The sequence below is a fragment of the Seriola lalandi genome, unplaced genomic scaffold (assembly GCF_002814215.2).
Source record: "Seriola lalandi dorsalis isolate HSWRI2012SDOR001 ecotype SW California unplaced genomic scaffold, Sedor1 jcf7180002054795, whole genome shotgun sequence".
Lineage (NCBI taxonomy): Eukaryota > Metazoa > Chordata > Actinopteri > Carangiformes > Carangidae > Seriola > Seriola lalandi.
In genome coordinates this window covers 417,053-423,052 of record NW_019525348.1, presented here as the reverse complement: position 1 = coordinate 423,052, position 6,000 = coordinate 417,053, and the positions used below count along the sequence as shown (strand labels likewise).

Genomic DNA, 6,000 nt, shown 5'->3' with positions numbered 1-6,000 from the left:
TCCTGGAGGTGTACAGGTCCTGGATCGTTGGCAGATTGTGGCGATCACCTTCTCGGCAGAGTGAATGATACGCTGCAGTCTGCTCTTGTCCTTGGCAGCGGCGGTGGCAGCAGCGTACCAGGTGGTGATGGAGGAGGTGAGGATGGACTCGATGATGGAGGTGTAAAAACTTCACCATCATTATCCTTTGCAGGTTGAACTTCTTCAGCTGCCGCAGGAAGTACAGCCTCTGCTGGGCGTTCTTGATGAGGGAGCTGATGTTCAGCTGCCACTTGATGCCCCGGTGACAATGGTGCCCAGGAAGCAGAGGTCCAACATCATGCTGCAACATCATGAAATATCCAGACTTTTCAATCAGTTAAAATGAGAATAAAATAATACCAATTATTGTTGTGCTATGGGCCTAAATTAGCTGCATAATTTGCCTATTTTGAACTAAAAATGTTAAACACACTGTCGTGTGGTCTGGTTATTCGGCTGCTCAGCTTGAGGACAGTTACAATGACTTTTTGCAACCATAACAGAACACCATGTGCTGGATAGACACACCGACACATACTAACCATGTCACTGTGAAGTCAACAACACAATGACTCAAACTACCATCTGTACCCACAGAGAGGTTACTATCTCCACTCACTTAAATTTTCATATTCAGATCATGTGACCACACCTGAGCCAGTTTGGTGATGAAGACAGTAAGACGTGGTTGAAAGTGCTGACAAAGCCAGTAAGTGGAGCCTGAGTTCAGATTGTTTTGCCACAACTCTTCACTCAGGTTGTCAATCAGACTCTGGTATAAATGTTGAGGCTGAAGCTGTGGTGACCCTGATGACATCATAAGTGTTATTTCAAAATGACATTGTGGTTAAAAAAGGATTTACAGGTAAATTATATTCTGGTGTGTTTAAAAACACATGGTAACACTTTCCATGAACAGAGAATGTTCAGGTTTTGGTCGGTTAACTGACTGTCTTTCTGTCTCTGATTGTAATTGTAGTTAATTGTAGTTCTCCCCTGTTTCACAATGTTCAACATTTATCTGTTTGCTGGTTAGGCCATGGCTTGTTCGGCCATTGCAGAGCTCAGGTTGAGAGAGCTCAGTTTCTTCAGGCATTGTTTGGCTAACATCAATAGACTGATTATTAGAAAATGGGCCCCTGAGGACACAAATAGGTAAAAGGTCCCCCACCCTTCCTATATGACCCCCAGACTGAAAGAGACACAAGACGGCCACAAACAAGAAATATTAACACTTCATACAGAGGCTCTGGCCTTTTGTCCCTCTAATCTTTCCAGCCCCTGGGCCCCTGGCCCCCTGGGCCCCTGGGCCCCTGTGCCCAGTGGGCCCATTCAGTAATCCTTGCTAACGTGTCATCCTATGCTTGGCTGACCTCCCTCTCACATCCCAAACACACTTCACAATCAGTCTGTGGACAAATGACCACAGTGTCAATCTGATGTCACTGGTGTTTAACAGGATGACACTTTAGCATGGATGAAAGTAAATATATTACAGTGATAATTATTATCATTACCACTTCACAATAAGACTACACTACACAAGGATTTATAAATGGTTTACAATTAGTTATTTAATTTGGTTGTTTTCACTTTATAAATCATAAATAAACAATTATAAACCAGTTATAACAAAGTTATAACAAAGTTTTCACACATTGATGCAGACTCACAATTTGTCAAGATCAAGTTAATGTTTACAACTCATTAATCTTACTAATGAGTTACTACCATTTATAACTGGTAAAAGAAGCCTTATTGTAAACTGTGAAACACATCACCATTTATTAATGGTCATTTACTCATTATACTTTTTATTTAATGTGTTATAACAGCTTATAAGTGATTTATCAACTGTTAACAAGCTCATTAATAAACTAGTTATAAACCATTCATAAATCCTTTATAAAAGACATCTAATTGTAAAGTGGTACCAAAACAGTTCAACAGCATCATAAACTCCATCCTCCAAAATAATGATGACAATAATAATAATAATAATAACAATAATAATATTAATAATAACAACAACAATAATAATAATGAACTTTATCTATAGAGCCCTTTTCATACAAGATATGTAGCTCAAAGTGCTTTACAATTAAAAATCAAATACGATAAAATTAGGGCGGATTGAAGCACAATGAAATTAGACAACAGAAAAACAGTAGATGATAAAATATGTAAATGAAAATAAAAAACAGAAACCAATGAGAATAGTAAAATATGAGAGAACTAATTAAAAGCCAAGTTAAATAAATGATCCTCCAGCTGTACCAACACATCTCTGAAACAGTTTGAGGGGATCATCAACACCTTCATGCAGGAGGATCTGTCGCAGCACTGGCTGATCAGACTGGCTTAGTTTCAGCTCGGTGTTCCTAATAAACAGAACTAATCAATAAACCTATATCCATATGTATCAGTCTGATTTGTGGTTAATAAAATTCATATATGACTGATAAATAGTCTGTGACTGTGATCATGAGGTGAATCAACTTGTTTTGCACTGAACATCTGTAAAGCTTCACACACACACCCACACACACACAGAGACACACGCACACACACACACACACACACACACACACACACACACACACACACACACACACACACACACACACTATTTCCGTGCGGTAACTGTGGGATCAGGAGTGATCTGTTGCTAAAATGAGCAATCACTGACCGTCCTTAATGTGACCTGAACAGCTGATAATTCTCTGACTACCTTTGGACTTTGTTCTGTGAAAACAAACTTCAGACAGATCACGTTGTAGGTTGCATTTTAAACCCCCCACCCCCTCGGTATGCCAGACTTGGTTGAGTCCAGGTTTTCCAGCAGAACCAAGATGGCGGAGTGAGCAGAGAGGCGCTGAAGTTGACTTTTAACTCCAAACACTGAGACTTGTTGTGCTCCCTTCCTCTGCCCGGACCGCTGCCCGCTGAAAACCAACACTGGTGAGTCTGAAATCCCTGACAGATGCCACATGAACGTCTCGGAGCTGAAACTGCTCCTCAGAGTAGTTGTGATCGCGCCAGCAGCTAGCTGTAGCGTTATCCCTGTGGCTAGGGGACTGGCGTCTGCACTGGGAAGCATCATGAATGTGCCAGCACCGCAGGGCTAATAGAAGACGAAGAAAAGAGGGCTGAGGCCGCAGGTCTGCTCACAGGTACAGGTACATGTCAGAGCACCACCCGAGCCTCTGGGAGCTGGCGTTAGCTATGCTAATATCAGCGGCAGTCTGTTGAGACTGTTGCTTTGCAGCTAGCGGTTAGCATGCTAGCTGCAGCCCACGGCGGGCTGCTGGTTGTTTAGATAAAGTTTCTCCAGTTTCTTTAATGATGCCTTTCAGGTATTCTTCTTCTTCTTTTTCATGTAACGGCACCTTGGTATGATGAGTGTGTTTAATCTGTGTTTAGTCGCAGGCAGTGTTGTGGCATCAGACCTCAGCTTTGGAGCTGTGTCAGTGAGCTGCCGGTTTAACTGGTGATCGTGTTAACTTGTGATCTTTGTTTACGTTTTAGCTCATCGGAACAAACTCCAAATGTTTATAGTCGCAGAGTCATATCCATGAAAATGGTGGTTGCCAAAACTTAAGCTAAAAAATGAAATTCATAAGAACACGCACGTTTAGTCCCATTAAAACATTAGTAGTAGTTAAAAAAATTTCGGATCGAACCCTGGTCAAACTGACGACTAGTTTGCCTGTAAGTGACCCACATGGTGAGCCACAGGCTGCTGGGTTTTGCCGTTAGATCAGGGACTGAGAGCTCCTCATGTCTTATATTACTGGTTATATTTATTCACATGTCCTATCAAAACACTCAAACTGATCTCCAAAAAAATCAGATCAATAAGATCATTTAACAAGTCATCAAATATCAATATCCACATCTGAAACATCAGACAAAAATCTGAGTCATGATTCAGTCAGACCTGAATACAGACATGAAAACACCACTGCAAATAAACCTTCATGAATCTGATTAGAAACCGGAGAAGAAGCTCCTTACTAAGTAATAGTTGTCAGTACATCAATAGTACTTAACAAACAGGAAGTTAAAAAATAGCTTCATTTTTTCATCATGTAAACAAACATGGGCTTAAAAAAACAGGGCTCAAGTTGAAGCCAGTTTTAACTCACTGTATCCATGGCAACATATTTCTGTTTGTTGGAAAAATCAAAACCCAACTGGGTAAAACTGCTTTTAGCTATTGCGTGCCTAGAAACTAGAATAACCTTCAAGAGACAATTAAGTTAAATAAGCAATAAGGTTAAATAAATAAATTAAATTAAGCACTTTTTAAGATTTGTTATTTGAATCTGATGTTGAGGGCAGTAAATGTTTTATATAATTTAACATAAATTTTAACTTTTTTTATTTTATTTTATGCTATTAATTGATAAGGTGCTGTTGAGATTGGGTGTTTTTGTATTGATTGTTTTAATGAACGAATGTTTGACTGTTTTCTATTGTATATAACCAGGACGCCATTGAAAATGAGACCTCAGTCTCAATGGATTCCTCTGTCTAAATAAAGGTTAATAATAAAAAGTTTAGTTTGTATCTGTTCTGTTATCAGAAGAGTTGATATCAATGCATGTCACCTACAGCTGATCTGATGTAAACAAACTCATTTGACTGACAACTGACTGATAATGATTTGGCGTTGAAGAGGGGGGGGGGGTGTATGAAGTTGTGATCCTTAAAGGTTTTACCATACATCCATAGTTTGTACAGACTATATTCTGTGAACGTTTGGGTGATCCACTCTGAAACGGGGTAAACTACTGGTATCTCGTGAGCCACCTGTTGGAGACCCCTGCATTAGATGTTTCTGATGTTGATCCCTTAAATGATGCTGTTGCCATGACGTCTGGCCATAGTATAGGTAGAGTATGTCATATCAGAGATCAAATAATGTGTAAACAAATGTAGAAGAGATGTGTTAGACATCAAATTATCAAATGCATTATGAGGTCAGAAATAAGAAGCAGTATATCAGCATACACAATCAATTTAACATGAAATACACAATCACTCTTGGCATGGTTTGACAAGGGACTCTTATTGTTTCCTTCAGATGCTAAGCACATGCAGGACAATAAGTCTCTGTCGACATGTGGTTGACCGACACAGCTCCGGTGGAACCAGCTCCCGCAAAGCCTGCACTCAGTCTGGCAGGAAAGAAATTATATGCACAGCAGTTCCATAATTAATCAACTGCAACTGCTCCAAACACACCTTACCCAATGCATGTGTGTGTCATGTTGACAAAGTTCAGACATATCATATCTGTTGATTAAGGATAAATCATGTTATTTCCTGAAATAAATAGCACTTCCATTACAATAACTACTGAAAGCAAGTTATAAACCAACTTGTTTCCTTGCTGAGTATTTGGGCTGTTTCTGTTCTCAAATGACTGATCCCTTGCTCATCAAAGGGAACATCCAACACATCCTCCCTTAAAATCATGTCTGCCAACTTCAACAAGAAATAACCTGAGGATACATGAAAGTAATGTGTTCATCTAAAAGCGCTTTCACCTACTATACACACAATAATGTCACACAAGGCTCCACCTTGTTGATGTCGGGGAGTGTCACATGACCAATCATGACATGTATGTGCATTGTAATGACCACTATGTGCCCTTTTTTAGCAACTTCCTTTGAGATGGCCATGCTTGTGTGTTCTTCATAACAGCTGGGTTTTCCTATATAAGACAATCATTTGTTTTTGAAGCTTGTTATAAAATAGACTGATTTCCTGAGTCATTAACAGGTGTTGAAGAGCTGACAGTAAACTAGATTTATGAAGGTAAAGCAGGACATCTGTTGAAAAAGAAGGAGCCTGACTGAGCTTTATGTCACTGAGACACATAGTTCAAATCCCACCATGGGGCTTGATATAGATTTATATTTCTTATTTGGCCAGCAAGTTTCAGGTTGTTGTCTGGTGGTGATAAAG

General features: G+C 39.7%; 1 long non-coding RNA gene across 1 annotated transcript in view; it reads left to right on the top strand.

Annotated features, from left to right (window-relative positions):
* The first annotated feature begins 2,745 nt into the window (after positions 1-2,745).
* The window catches only part of LOC111669577 (uncharacterized), a 30,278-nt gene continuing 27,023 nt past the window's right edge, over positions 2,746-6,000 (top strand). The window contains exon 1 of the long non-coding RNA XR_002761796.2: positions 2,746-2,982. This is a non-coding gene — a long non-coding RNA (uncharacterized LOC111669577). The remainder of the gene's footprint in view (positions 2,983-6,000) is intronic.